The sequence below is a fragment of the Nicotiana tabacum genome, chromosome 7 (genome assembly GCF_000715075.1).
Source record: "Nicotiana tabacum cultivar K326 chromosome 7, ASM71507v2, whole genome shotgun sequence".
Lineage (NCBI taxonomy): Eukaryota > Viridiplantae > Streptophyta > Magnoliopsida > Solanales > Solanaceae > Nicotiana > Nicotiana tabacum.
Window position 1 is genome coordinate 22,875,264 of NC_134086.1, and position 15,798 is coordinate 22,891,061.

Sequence of the window (15,798 nt, forward strand, 5' to 3'; positions counted from 1 at the left end):
ACTGCTATTGTTGTTGCCGCTGCTGCTTACCGACTCCCTTATTACAACCAAAGGAAAATTTAAACTGAACTAACTACGTATGCGTGTCAACCGCTAGTTACAAGATTCCTATCTATGATTCTTTTACAACTTGATCTTGGATATTAGCTGATTTTGCTTGGAGACTTCGATCCGAATCTTGATGCTTGCAAGTTGTAGGCGCCTGTTTATTTCTGCGACACAGAGTGATACGGGATTGGTAGAACTCGGGACCTTGATTGAATCTTGGGCGATCTGCCCTTCGTTTTTTCAAGTATCTCGGAACATCTTCTTCTCTTTTTTTTTTCTTTTCTTCTTTTCTTTATTCTGGGTTGAGACTTATCTCGTGGGTCGTCTCGATCCATGCGCCTCGAGGTTAGACCTGCGGGTAAAAACAAACGAATGAAATTTTCTGCCCCAGTTTCACTAGGAAAATCTCGTGAGTTATTTTCTAGGAAGTTTGTAGAATTGATGAAGGAATTGGAAAATTTCAGTCTATACAATGTCAACTTCGAGATTGGATCAATAATATTGCCACAAGGTAAGAATGCTCAGTTTAGGGTTGGAGCCCTAATGCTGGCTAAAACGGAACAACGCTCAGTTCAGGGTTGGGGCCCTAATGCTGGCTAAAAGAGTTCAGTTTAGGGTTGGAACCCTAATGCCGACTGACAGACAATGCTCAGTTTAGGGTTGAGGCCCTAATGTTGGCTAAATGGAAAGAGTTCAGTTCAGGGTTGAAGCCCTGATGCTGACTGAATGGAAAAGTTCAGTTCAGGGTTGAAGCCCTGATGCTGACTGAATGGAAAAGTTCAGTTTAGGGTTGGAGCCCTAATGCTGACTAGCTGGGGAAAAAGTTCAGTTTAGGGTTGGAGCCCTAATGCTGACAAAATGGAAAAGAGTTCAGTTCAGGGTTGAAGCCCTGATGCTGACTAGCAGATAATGCTCAGTTCAGGGTTGAAACCCTAATGCTGGCTGAATGGGAAGTTCAGTTTGGGGTTGGAGCCCTAATGCTGACTAAAGGGAAAAAGTACAGTTTAGGGTTGGAGCCCTAATGCTGACTGAAGGGAAAAGCTCAGTTTAGGGTTGGAGCCCTAATGCTGACTAAAGGGAAAAGTTCAGTTTAGGGTTGGAGCCCTAATGCTGACTAACTGGAAAGAGTTCAGTTCAGGGTTAGAGCCCTAATACTGACTAACTGGAAAGAGTTCAGTTCAGGGTTGGAGCCCTGATGCTGACTGAAGGGAAAAGTTCAGTTCAGGGTTGGAGTCCCAATGCTGACTAACAGACAATGCTCAGTTCAGGGTTGAAAACCCTAATGCTGGCTAAATGGAAAGAGTTCAGTTCAGGGTCGAAGCCCTGATGCTGACTGAAGGGAAAAGTCCAGTTCAGGGTTGGAACCCCTGATGCTGACTGAAAGAAAAGAGTTCAGTTCAGGGTTGGAGCCCTGATGCTGACTGAAGGGAAAAGTTCAGTTCAGGGTTAGAGCCTTGATGCTGACTGAAAGAAAAGAGTTTAGTTCAGGGTTGGAGCCCTGATGCTGACTGAAGGGAAAAGTTCAGTTCAGGGTTGGAGCCCTGATGCTGACTGAAGGGAAAAGTTCAGTTCAGGGTTGAAGCCCTGATGCTGACTGAAAGAAAAGAGTTCAGTTCAGGGTTGGAGCCCTGATGCTGACTGAAGGGAAAAGTTCAGTTCAGGGTTGAAGCCCTGATGCTGACTGAATGGAAAGAGTTCAGTTCAGGGTTGGAGCCTTGATGCTGACTGAAGGGAAAAGTTCAGTTCAGGGTTGGAACCCCAATGCTGACTAACAGATAATGCTCAGTTCAGGGTTGAAAAACCCTAATGCTTGCTAAATGGAAAGAAGTTCAGTTTAGGGTTGGAGCCCTAATGCTGACTGAAGGGGAAATTCAGTTTAGGGTTGGAGCCCTAATGCTGACTAAATAGGAAGAGTTCAGTTCAGGGTTGAAGCCCTGACGCTGACTGAATGGAAAAGTTTAGTTCAGGGTTGAAGCCCTGATGCTGACTAACTGGAAAAAGTTCAGTTTAGGGTTAGAGCCCTAATGCTGACTAAAGGGGAAAAAGTTCAGTTTAGGGTTGGAGCCCTAATGCTGACTAAAGGGTTGGAGCCCTAATGCTGAAAGTTCAGTTTAGGGTTGGAGCCCTAATGCTGACTAAAGGGAAAAGTTCAGTTCAGGGTTAGAGCCCTGATGCTGACTGAAGGGAAAAGTTCAGTTCAGGGTTGAAGCCCTGATGCTCACTGAAAAAAAAAGAGTTCAGTTCAGGGTTGGAGCCCTGATGCTGACTGAAGGGAAAAGTTCAGTTCAGGGTTGAAGCCCTGATGCTGACTGAATGGAAAAAGTTCAGTTCAGGGTTGGAGCCCTGATGCTGACTGAAGGGAAAAGTTCAGTTCAGGGTTGGAACCTCAATGCTGACTAACAGACAATGCTCATTTCAGGGTTGAAAAACCCTAATACTGGCTAAATGGAAAGAAGTTTAGTTTAGGGTTGGAGCCCTAATGCTGACTAAAGGGGAAAAGTTCAGTTTAGGGTTGGAGCCCTAATGCTGACTAAAGGGGAAAAGTTCTGTTTAGGGTTGGAGCCCTAATGCTGACTAAAGGGAAAGTTCAGTTTAGGGTTGGAGCCCTAATGCTGACTAACTGGAAAAAAGTTCAGTTTAGGGTTGGGGCCCTAATGCTAACTAAAGGGAAAAAGTTCGAGGATACTAACTGACCCCCTTTTTTTTTGAATTTTCTTGTTTTAGTAAAAGATAAAAGAGAATTTCGTGAAAACTTACCTTTCGAGTGGATTCCTTATTGCCAAACTGTTTCTTGTACTCATGTACTCTCTTCTTTGGGTGACACCTGCTTCTTGCACGGTTGTCTTGGATTATACCTGTTTCAACTTTTCAAATAAAGAACAATTGTTAGCTCGAAAATGGCGGTTTGGTTCGGTGACCTTGATTGTTCCGGTTGCTTTGTTGCGTTCTTATTTCCGTTGAGAAACTTTGCCATTGATTGGATTAAAATGGTGAAACCCTTTTAGACTGCTCAGGCTTGTATTTCCAGATTCTGTGATGATTTGCCTCGTAAGGCTCTTTTTTTTGTCCCGTTTTGCTTGGGGATTTTCAATGGGGATTTTATTGGGGAGACTCTGTGGGGATTTGTACAAGGGGATGTTCTGTGGGGATTTGTACAAGGGGAACTTGCTGGGGATTTGTTGCAAAGTGGACTTGCCAGGATTTGTTGGGGCAAGCTCGCTGGGGAATTTTTACAAAGGAAAGCTCTGTGGGGATTTGTACAAAGGGAAGCTCTGTGGGGATTTGTACAAAGCGGGCTTGCTGGGGAAATTTCTCTCTTTCTTCTTTTTTTTTTTTGGTGACTTTACTTTAAATATGGTCAAACATCATGATTCATCAGGTTTGGACAAACGTACCAACGAAGCGGGGCATTTCCCTTGCGAAACGGAATTCCGTGAAACCAACATGCCACCTGTCCTTTCCGGTATATCTGGAACTTAGGGTTAAAAATGAAAGGGATTCGAAGAAAAGCAAAGAAAGGAGAAAGCGAACTTCAGAAAAGAAGCGTCCTTTTCGGGACAAGAAAGACTTATCTGAGGAAGACCATGCAGACTTTAAATGGACAGACATGCTCTTTGGACTGGACGCCTGACCTTCAATGAACTTGCATTTCCTCCGGAACCAAAATGGATCTATGTTTCCAAACCGGTGGAACCTTTGCCGAGACCTCCTTGGGTGGAGTCGTTTTTTCGGCCAACAACGCCCTTTGCTGGTTTTTGCTAGCTGACCTCTCTCATTTCCCTCCTTGCTGTCGGTTGTAGCACTCTTTGCGAGTTTTTACTACACAAGCTCTCTCATTTTGGTTTCTCTACTCCCGTTGCCTCGCGGTGCCCGGAGGTTTTCACCGACGAGACTCTCTCATTTTATTTCTCTTAATTTGAAGTGTAACGGCCCCCATTCGTGACGCTTCTTGGCTTTTCCTTACCTTTGGTAATTGATCTGAAGGGTTTGTGCTTGGCAAAGAAAAGTAGATGATACTACGACTTCTAAGCCGTTTTGACGTGCCCCGGCTTCAATTTCAGGGTAAATGGGACTTTATTGTTGGTGTGACTGAACCTCAGAGAGAGGCTGCCTACGTATCCTTTCGGAATCAAGTCAGACGTAGTTTAGGACTCGATCAATGTTTTGTTTTGTTTGTTTTGTTTGTTCTTTATTTTATTTTATTTTTTTATTTTTTTTTTTGTAACCAAAGAACTGTAACCGGTTCAAAGGCCTGTAGAGAGTTGATAGAGTTTGAGATAGTGGGAATAAAACCTTCAGCAATTCAAATGTGTCAGGACCGCTGGGGTGTCACTCAGACATAGTATCTCTTGACTGCATCCGCGTTTACTGCTGTTTCGGGGTCATTTCCTTCGATATCACCTAGGTACAATGCTCCTCTCGGCAATATCTTCCTTATGATGTATGTGCCTTTCCAATTTGGAGCAAATTTCCCTTTTGCTTCTTGGTGATGTGGCAGAATGCGCCTCAGTACCAGTTGACCTATTTCGAAGTTCCTGGGTCTGACTTTCTTGTTGTAAGCACGGGCCATCCTTCGTTGGTACAACTGCCCGTGACAAACCGCAGCCATTCTTTTCTCGTCAATCAAAGTCAACTGCTCTAATCGAGTCTTGACCCACTCGCTGTCTTCGATTTCGGCTTCAACAATGGTTCGAAGCGAAGGAATTTCCACCTCTGCTGGTATCACAGCCTCGGTCTCATAAACTAAAAGATAAGGGGTTGCCCCCACTGATATGCGTACAGTAGTGCGATATCCCAATAATGCAAAGGGTAGCTGTTCGTGCCATTGTCGGGAGCTTTGGATCGTTTTCCTCAAAATCTTCTTGATGTTCTTGTTTGCTGCTTCTACAATGCCATTGGCCTTGGGCCGATAAGGAGTAGAATTCCTATGCGTTATTTTGAACTGCTCGCACACATCTCCCATCAAGTGACTATTCAGGTTCGCTGCGTTATCTGTGATGATAGTTGCAGGGATACCGAAGCGACAGATAAGATTTGAATGTACAAAATCCACTACAGCTTTTTTGGTGACCGACTTGAGAGTGACAGCTTCCACCCATTTTGTGAAGTAGTCGATGACAACCACTATAAATCTATGTCCATTTGAGGCCTTCGGCTCGATCGGACCAATGACGTCCATGCCCCAGGCAACAAATGGCCAAGGTGCAGACATGGGATGCAATTCCGTGGGAGGTGCATGAATCAAATCACCGTGCACCTGACACTGATGACACTTCCGAACGAAGCTAAAGCAGTCCTTTTCCATGGTTATCCAGTAATAACCTGCTCGAAGGATTTTCTTTGCTAAAACATACCCGTTCATGTGAGGTCCGCACACTCCTACGTGTACTTCATGCATGATCCTTCTTGCCTCCTCGGCGTCAACACATCTTAGTAGATTGAGGTCCGGGGTCCTTTTATACAACAACTCACCGCTCAAAAAGAAACCACTTGCATGCCGTCTAATGGTTCTCTTTTGATCTCCAGTAGCATGCTCGGGGTATTCTTGCGTCTTCAGGAACCTCTTGATATCATGGTTCCATGGCTGTATGCACGATCCTGTCTTGATTACGTTACAGTAACCGTGTCTCTCCCTGATTTGGATTTCCAAGGGATCAACATGGGCGTTGCCTGGGTAGGGTAGCATCGAAGCCAAGGTAACAAGTGCATCTGCTAGTTCATTGTGACATCGCGGGATATACCTGAACTCTATTGATTTAAAACGCTTGCCGAGGTCCTCCACGTGCTGTCGGTAAGGGATAAGTTTGACTTCCCGAGTTTCCCATTCACATTGGGCTTGCCGAATAATCAGGTCAGAATCTCCCATAATCAGTAAGTCTTCGACATCCTGATCGATCGCCATATGCATGCCCATGATGCAGGCTTCATACTCAGCTGTATTGTTCGTACAAAAGAAACACAGTCTAGCTGTGGCGGGATAATGCTGACCGGAAGGCGAAATTAAAATTGCCCCGATCCCTACACCTTTGGCGTTCACGACTCCATCAAAGAACATCTTCCAAACATGAGCGTCCTCCGAGACCACTTCTACGGTGTTTATTTCTTCATCTGGAAAATAGGTGCTCAATGGCTAGTATTCCTCATCGACTGGATTTTCGGCCAAATGATCTGCTAGCGCCTGGGCTTTCATTGCTGTGCGAGTGACATAGACTATGTCGAATTCAGTAAGCAAGATTTGCCACTTGGCCAGTCTTCCAGTAGGCATTGGTTTCTGAAATATATACTTCAAAGGATCCAGCCTGCTTATGAGGAAAGTAGTGTGAGTTTGGAGATAATGTCTCAGCTTTTGAGCAACCCACGTCAGAGCGCAACACGTTCTTTCTAGCAGAGTATACTTGGCCTCGTAGCCGGTGAATTTCTTGCTCAAGTAGTAGATTGCTTGTTCTTTCTTTCCGGTTATGTCATGTTGCCCGAGGACGCAACCGAAAGAGTTTTCCAAGACTGTCAGATAGAAGAACAGTGGTCTCCCTGGCTCCGGCGGGACCAAAACTAGGGGATTTGAAAGATATTCTTTGACTTTGTCAAAAGCTTCTTGACATTCAGCCGTCTATTTGATCGCCGCATCTTTCCTCAACAGCTTAAATATGGGCTCACACGTGCTTGTAAGCTGGGCAATAAATCGACTGATATGGTTTAACCTGCCCAACAAACTCATCATGTCTTTCTTTGTTCTTGGGGGAGGTAGATCTCTAATAGATTTTATCTTTGTTGGATCTAATTCGATACCTCTACTGCTTACTATGAAGCCCAAAAGCTTTCCCGATGGGACTCCGAAAGCATATTTGGCTGGGTTCAGCTTCAAGTCGTACTTCCTCAGCCTCTCAAAGAACTTCCTCAAGTCTTGGATGTGATTATCCTGCGTCCTGGACTTGACTATCACGTCGTCCACGTACACCTCTATTTCTTGATGCATCATGTCATGAAAAATGGCAGTCATGGCCCTCATGTAAGTAGCCCCAGCATTCTTCAGACCAAATGACATGACCCGATAACAGTAAGTGCCCCAAGGCGTGGTGAAGGCAGTTTTCTCGGCGTCTTCTTCATCCATCAATACCTGATGATACCCTACGTAGCAATCTACAAAAGATTGTATCTCATGTTTGGCACAATTATCAACAAGGATGTGGATGTTAGGCAGTGGGAAGTTGTCTTTGGGACTCGCTCTATTCAGGTCTCGATAATCCACACTTACCCGAGTCTTCCCATCTTTTTTCGGCACTGGAACCACATTTGCCAACCATGTTGTATACTGGACTACCCGAATCACTCACGTTTTCAACTGCTTGGTGATCTCCTCTTTAATCTTGTCACTGACCTCAGTTTTGAACTTTCGTTGCTTTTGCTGAACTGGAGGACAATCAGGGTGAATATGTAATTTATGAACCACTAGATCAACACCTAGTCCTGGCATGTCATCATATGACCAAGCAAACACATCTTTAAACTCAAAAGGAGTTGGATTATCGCGTCCCGCGTTTTCTTGTCTGTTTGAATGCTTATTTTGGTCTCTTGGATTTATTCAGGAGTTCCTAAATTAACCGGTTCGGTGTCATTCAGATTTGGCTTAGGTTTATTCTCAAAATGTTCCAATTCTCGGTTTATTTCCCTAAAAGCCTCTTCTTCATCATATTCTGGTTCTGGGTTCATTATTTCACAATTAAATAGCTCGTTGTGATCTGGGCGTGAAGTCCGCAAGCATGTCATATTTAAAGCCGCATTATTATAACTTAAAGAAAAGATAAAGGAAAAATAACAAAATCAGAACAAAGGGAAAAATGAGAAAACAATGATGATTTTTTTTTATTTTTCTTCTTGAAATTTGGAAGACAACAATGTTTACAAACTCAGGAATTCAAAACAACAAATAAAGAAGAAAACATCCAAGTTATATCCTGGAGATAACTTGTGATGCAGGAGAGGTGGCAGGACAGGTCTACCCGGACTTCTGCCTAGTCGGGAATGGCGTGGCCTCCCAATTTCTGAGTTTGGCGTTTTGCCCCATATATAGTATTTCGGCGGTGCTGGTGCCTTCTCCTGGTTGAACCATATGAGCCTCGTAGAGCATTTCTCTCATTGCCCCACATATCTCCTCTATTTCCTCAGCCGTGAAAACCTCATCGTCTTCTTCTTCATTGTATTTTGGTTCGACAAAAGTTTCATATAAACCCGGCAGTGGCCGAGGCAGTTTCCACCCCCCATTCTTCCTTTTCTTTGCCCATTCTTCATCTTCTGGAGTGGGTTGAAAACCTATCCCAAAAAGTTTTTTGGCGGAAGGCAGGGTGATGGGTTCCGTTATTCCCTGCAATGTTCGTCCGAGCCCTTTTCCTGGCCTGAATCCGTGCCGGATCATCTCTTTAGCCACCATAACCGAGGCGTTAGACAAGAAAGGTTGGGGGCAAGGTCTTCCCTCTTCATGCTGCTCTGCTAACACAATCTCTAAAGCTTGATAGACCATGTGTTCGCTCCCTTCTCTTGGTTCAAGATATGGGATGGATGGGTCCCGATAAATAGCATGCTCGTCTTCTCCATGGACCACAATCTCTCGGTATTCATACTCAAACTTCACCATCTGGTGAAGAGTGAAAGGCACAGCTCCTGCCGCATGAATCCAAGGTCTACCGAGGAGAAAATTGTAGGATGTATCCATGTCGAGCACCTGGAAGGTTATTTCAAACTTGATTGGTCCTATGACCAACAACAGGTCTATTTCCCCTAGGGTGTCTCTCTTGATGCCGTTGAAAGCCCTTACGCAGACATTATTGGTGCGGATTCTTCCGGTCCCAATTTCCATTCTTTGTAGCGTGGAGAGTGGACAAATGTCAACACCTGAACCTCCATCCAATATTACCCGCTTGACATAGTAGTTTTCGCATTTAACTGTTAGATGCAAGGCTTTGTTGTGAGCCGCTCCCTCTGGGGGTAAATCGTTCTTGCTGAAAGAGACCTGGTTGACGGCGAAGAACCTCTCCGTCATCCGTTCCAGTTGTTCAACTGAGGTTTCAACTGGAACGTATGCTTCGTTCAGGGTCTTGAGTAAGATCTTTTGATGCTCGGTTGACCTCATCAGCAGAGATAGCATGGACACTTGCTCAGGGCACTTGCGCAGTTGATCTACTACTTCGTAGTCCGGCATTTTCATTTGTTGGAAGAAAACTTCCGCTTCTTCAACGCTTACAGGCTTTTTTGGTGGGAAGCATCTCCGTGTTGCGTTGTTTAGCTCTTGGGTGTTTGAATACTTTCCAACGAAAGTATTTTCCGAAAGTTCCCCCATGACTTCTTTACCTTTGTATGTTACCAATGTCCTCTGATAGTTCCACGGTACTGTGGACGGGTTTGTCATCGGCTTTTGTGGCACGCATCTGATAACCACTGGCTCATTCAGCCGAGGTGGTTGAATCGTCCCCCGGACCACATAGGCCCCCTTTGGTACGTACATAGGCTTTGCCCTTTTGACTTCGAAGCTCTGCGGCTTCTCTGCTCGTCCTCATGGGATGTAAATAACTCCATTCTTCACGGGCACCGTCTTCTTCTCCACCTTCTTTTCGGGCTCGCACTTCACAGTACTGACCTTTTCCCCTTTTTCTGGTTTCTGGGCTCTTTCAGGCTTTTTCCCTGCATCAACGATGGCGATTATAGCTTTCAAAGCAGGGTCAAATTCTCCGTCTTCGCAAATCATTCCGATCAACGGCCCGTTGTCGTGAGCAGGTAATGGATTGTTAGTCACATTTAGGACCTCCTCGTCCCTTAGCACTATTTTCCCTTGCTCTATTAAATTCTCGACTACCCTTCTCAAAGCCCAGCAGTCATTTGTGTCATGTCCTTCTGCTCCTGAATGATAGGCGCATCTAACACCGGCTTTGTAAGAGGGTGATGCCGGATTGTGCCTTGTCTGAGGGACCGGCTGCAGGAAACCCAACTGGACTAGCTTCGGGAACAAAGTAGAGTATGGCTCACCGATGGGCGTGAAAGTCCGCTTTCTAGGTGGTTCCTGGGGGCGGAAATTATTTTGAGGAGGCTGTGGGTTATAGTGGTTGCAGTATGGAGGCTGATTTCTGGGAGGTGGAGCTTGGCCTCGATTGGCTTGCTGCGGAGGGTGGACATAAGGCTGGGTGTTCATAACCATGTAGGGTTGAGGAGCATAGGCCACATTTTGGTGGGGGTAGTAGTGTTGTGGGGCCCTTTCTGGAAAACGGGGCCTGGGAATACGGTATTCCCTTGCTTCTGATGTTGCCATGGCTGTTTCTTCCTTTTTCTTTCCTCTCGCCATTCCTCCAGACCCGCTTTGGACGGCTTGGGAGGTTGCCCTTATGGCTGCCTGACTCAAAATTCTTCCTGTTTTCAGACCGTTCTTCACCATCTCTCCAATCTTAATCGCTTCTGCGAAAGGCTTTCCCATGGCTGACATCATGTTTTGGAAATAGTCGGACTCCTTAGCCTTGAGAAAAGTGGTGACCATTTCTATTTCGTCCATGGGAGGCTTCACCCTTGACGCCTGTTCGCGCCACTTAATAGCATATTCTCTGAAGCTCTCTGAAGGTTTCTTCTTCAAGTTGGACAGAGAGTTTCGGTCTGGTGCAATGTCGATGTTGTACTGGAACTGTCTCACGAAATCTCTGGCGAGATCATCCCATATATGCCATCGGGATATGTCCTGGTCCATGTACCATTCCGAGGCTATTCCCACCAGACTTTCTCCGAAATATGCCATTAGCAACTCCTCTTTTTCGCCAGCTCCCCGCAATTGGTTGCAATATTTCTTGAGATGAGCAATGGGGTCACCGTGTCCATCGTACTTCTCAAACTTTGGGGTCTTGAAACCCACTGGTAGGTGGACGTGAGGGAACATGCATAGATTAGTGTAGTAGACGCTTTTCTGTCCGCTCAGACCTTGCATGTTCTTCAAACTCTGTTCAAGGCTTCTCATTCTTTTGGCCATCTCATTTTGTTCAGCAATTCTGGGGTTCTGATCCTGCCCAGGTGTACACTCGTACTGAGGCTGTGGAGGATAAGTGCTAGTGACGAACCGAGTCGGTTCCATTGAGAAAGACGGTGCTTGGAATGTAAACGAGGACGAGTCAAAATTCTGCTTGTATGCAGCAGGTTGTGCCGTGATCGGGCAGGGCGGTGCAGTAAAGATGTTTGTGTTTGCATCTGTTGTTGACACTCGGGGATGAGAGTTAGAGGGCGATCCAGCAGAGAAGGCCGAAATGGCTGGGTACCCGAATGGGGTGGCAGGATAGCTTATGGGGACATTGGAAGTCCCACTTGTCCTGGGGAATAACTCAGGGAATCTAGGGACGACGCTTGGTGGCTCTTTTCCGTTATTCCAGTCGTCCAGCATTTCCAGCATACGGAGCCGCAAGATTCTATTTTCCTCCGCAGTTGCGGATTCGGGCGTGAGGACGGCCGAGATAGAACTCTCCTCGGAAATAGGGATTGTTGGCAACGGAATTTCTGAAGACATTTCTATACTTCCTTTTGACCTTTTGAAGTAAGTGTGAGCACTGCCTCCTGTCTTAACAACAGGTAATTGAACACTCCCTTTCGATCTCGTGAAATATGAGTGCGAGGCCAGACTTTCACCAAACCAACCACCTTTTCCAAAAACCTGGAAGAACTCAACGACAAACGAACGGTTAATTCGAAACAAATAACAGATAGGCAATCTCACGTTGGGGCATGATGCACCTATACAGTTAAGTGGATTCCTACATGTTTGCGACGAAAGCATGCGTCATTCCAGTTTCCTTTTGGGATTCCCCTTTTTCTCTTTTTTTCTTCTTTTTTTTTCTTTTTATTATTTTATTATGTTTTTCTTTCTCCTTTTGTTAATTTTTTGTGGTTAAAATGTGACCGGATCCGATGAGGATTGCCTATGTATCACGATGCCACGCGAATCAGATCATTACGTAGTTCAAAAACAAATGAGTGTAAGAAGAAACACACCTTTATTACTGAAATGATCTATTACAAACATCATTTTCGCAAAAGGAAAAGCAAACCTTGAAAAATAAACCTAGACTAAAACACCCTGATGCGAAAGGACAGACAGAAAATGTTAAGATACAGACTCGACTTATGAGTACATTATGGTTTTAAAAATTGGTGCCCACGGGGCATCGTTCGTCCTCGCCGTGGTCCTAGGTGCGAGATCCCTTTCGAGTTGCTCCAACTCATGCATGGTCTGCTTGACATAACCCATCACTGCTGAGAGAACGGTAACGCTGGTCATGTTCTCACACCGTAGACACCGTCTGATGATGGCGTGGGCAATGGCCCTGATCTTATCTCTGGTTTGTTTCTTCTCTATGAGTAGGCGTCTTATCTGATCACTGCACGTCTTGAATACCTGAGAATCCTGTATATGCTGATTCTTCAGCTGCCGCACTTCTGTCTTCATTTGGGCCAACAAGTCGTAACAGTATCTGCTCTCCAATTGGAAATCCTCGGCCTGCTTAACTGCTTTAAACTCAAGTGTAGCCATCTCTCTCTTCATTTTAGCAACAGTTTTCTCGTGGCTGCGTTTCAATTGGTTCAAGTATCGGCGATGCTTATCTACTCTTATTCCCCACTGTGCCTTGAGCTCTGCCATGACCTTTTCAGATTCTTCTAAACCATCTCGCCATTCCCTGACTTCTCTTTTCAAACTCTTTATCAACTGCTGGTCTGATCGACTTCTGGGCTGTTCATCAAGAGACAATCTCAATTTTTGGATTTGGGCCTTAAGTTCTTCATTCTCTTGGATAAATTTATTCTTTTCGCTTCGATCCACCGCGATTTGTACGCCGTTATTGAATTTCAGACTGTCAATTTGTAGCTTCAAATCACCGATCTCTGCCCGATACCCCTTTTCTTTTGCTAACTAGTTCCATTGCCCTTGGGACGATTCTACGAAATCTTTGAGATGCGGTCTCTTAGCTGGTCTTTCGCAGGACAGGTTACCTCTAAACCAAGCGTGATACCCTGGGGAAACTTCCCCAGGTGCTGTATCAATCACACAAGTGTTTGCTGTCAGATGTTGGCATTCACTCCAGATTTGGCGAACTTCTTCTTCGGGAAAATGACCGTCCGGACTGATTTCAATCACTTGGGTACTCAAATCTTCATCTTTCGGCACCACTTGATACCTCCCAAGTTGCCTCAAAACCCGATATGGTGCATAGGGTTGGATGCTTTTAAGTCCCATCAACAGAAAGTGGGTCCTGGTTGCTGGCATGTATATGATTTCCTCAATAGGCGACCATCCGAGCGTCCACTGGATTTGGCTTGCAGTGAGAGTTCGGAGAAATGAGGTCCATGATGTGACTCCCTCAGGTAAATTGAACCCTTTGATTCTTGTGTAGAATTCTCCAATACAAGTTTTCTCGGGCGAACCATAACCCAAGAGCGAGGAGCGGTGGCATAAATGATCGGTCATCCACATTTGCAGCAGTAGGTTACATCCTTCGAAAAAGTCGCCCCTGGCTCGACAAGCAGTGAGAGCCCGGAAAATGTCAGCCATAATCATAGGCGCCAGAGTACTTTTATCTTGGGTAAGCAAAGTACTGACGACCCCAGTTATTTTTAGATCGATGTTTCCGTCCTTCCTTGGGAACACTATAAGACCCAAGAAGGCTGTCATAAAAGCTAACAGCCTGTGTTCGTCCCACTTTTGTCGGTTGCCTTTACTACACAGTTTGAAATCCGGCTTATTGAACCCGCCCTCGTGACCGTATCTAGCATACATGAGGTGGAGACTGCAGAAACCTTTGGCAAGATCTGGATGGTGAAATGTTCGGGGTATTTTCAGGAAATCCAGAAACCGGTGTACCGTGACGGCCCTAGGTGCAATCAAGTATTTGAACCTTAAAGGAGCTTCATCACTTCCGATGTATCCTGCTATTTCTTCCAATGTCGGGGTGAGCTCAAAGTCTGAAAAATGAAATACGTTGTGTGCTGAATCCCAACAAGTGACCAATGATCTGATAATATCACTCCGAGGCTGAACGTTTAGTAAATCCGGGAGATCTTTCAGATATTTCCTTACTTTGTCTTGCCCCTCTTTGCCTAAGTCGTTCCACCATAATCGCAACTCAAAAGGGATCTTGGTCATTATTGAAAAAGGTTCGTTTTGTATCGTGCTCATCCTACACATTTATTAGGGTGATTATGCCAAATAAAGATTTTTTTTATTAGACTCAAAAATAAAATTATCTAGATCTTTTTTTTTCAAGATTCCTCTTTTTTTTTGCAAAATGGGAGGTTGGACCCGATGAGAGTTGCCTACGTATCTCACACCCTGTGAGAATCAAACCGGCGTAGTTCGGGCGGATCAGAAATAGGGGGAAACAAATAAAATCTTTTAAAGAAAAAAAAAAGAATATATATTTTTATTTCTGAAAAGAGATTAAGGAAATATTTATGCATTTTAAACTTTTTTTTTCATTTTTTTTTGAAATTTCGAAAATCTTTTAAAAGATACTATGAACGATTTTTTTTTTGAATTTTACCCTTTTTTTTATTTTGGATTTTGAGAGCGATTTAAAGGGATAAATCAAACTAAAATACAAACTTTGTTTTCATTTTTCTTTTTCTTTTTTTTTTTAAGAAAATTCCGGTGAGGTTTTGACATTACTTGGACATTGGTTTTATTTCTCCAAAAATAAGTAATTATCTCCCTGCCCTGCTATTCTTTTTTTGAAAATTTTTCGGAAACCGGTCAGCATGCAGATTCGAAGCAAATAGATGGGCAAAACAAACGGGATGCAGTAGGATGGTCTTTTCATTTCAGGTTGCCTGTCCTAGACGGACTCAACCCCTGTGTTAAGTCCCCTATGTCGAATGCAACATGATGCAGATAAGCGTTCCTACTAGGGATCCGGCATGAGGTTTCGTTATACTAGGTTTATAACCTGGGTATATGTTCTAGACTGTGTACCCGAGCGGACAACTCGAGTCGAGGAGGGGTAACTTACCGGGAACCAAAAGGCCATCCGGCTTCGTAACTTATCCGTCCTCTTTCTTATTCCGGGTATTGAGACTAACAGAATAGGGAGCCTCGACCAGCGAGCTTCTCCCCGGAGGTAAGAAGAGAAATGTTTCGGCACAGTTTATATACAGTTCAGATAATATCAAAGTGGTGAAAACAACATTTAGCACGTTATGTCGGAACATGCAATAAATATCAGATAATAAAGCTAAATATAACAATTATTCTAAGCTCGAATTCTGAACCCTGAACCGGAGGTTCTGGGAACTTATTCCCCAGCAGAGTCACCAGAGCTGTCACACCTCCTTTTTGCGCGCCCGGCCCCGAAGGGTTAAATGCGCGAGGGAGTTTTTCCAATTTAAGTGACAATATTCAAAATGAGATTATTTATTTAATTCAGAGTCGCCACTTGGGAAAGGTTTGGCTTTTGGTGTCCCAAGTCACCGGTTTATCTTGAATCCCGAATCGAGGAAAATATTCGACTTTTCCAAATGAAGTCTGCGAACCAAAAATTCTAAGTAAGGAATTCTGTTGACCCGAGGGAAGGTGTTAGGCACCCTCGAATTCCGTGGTTCTAGCACGGTCGCTTAAATTGTTATAATGGCTAAGTATCTGATTTAAATACATGTTGTGACTTATGTGCTTTTATTAAATTTAAAACCGCTTTTATTATTATCATTTATTTTTATAGAATTGCAACGTCGTGAAAATGCATCTCGAAC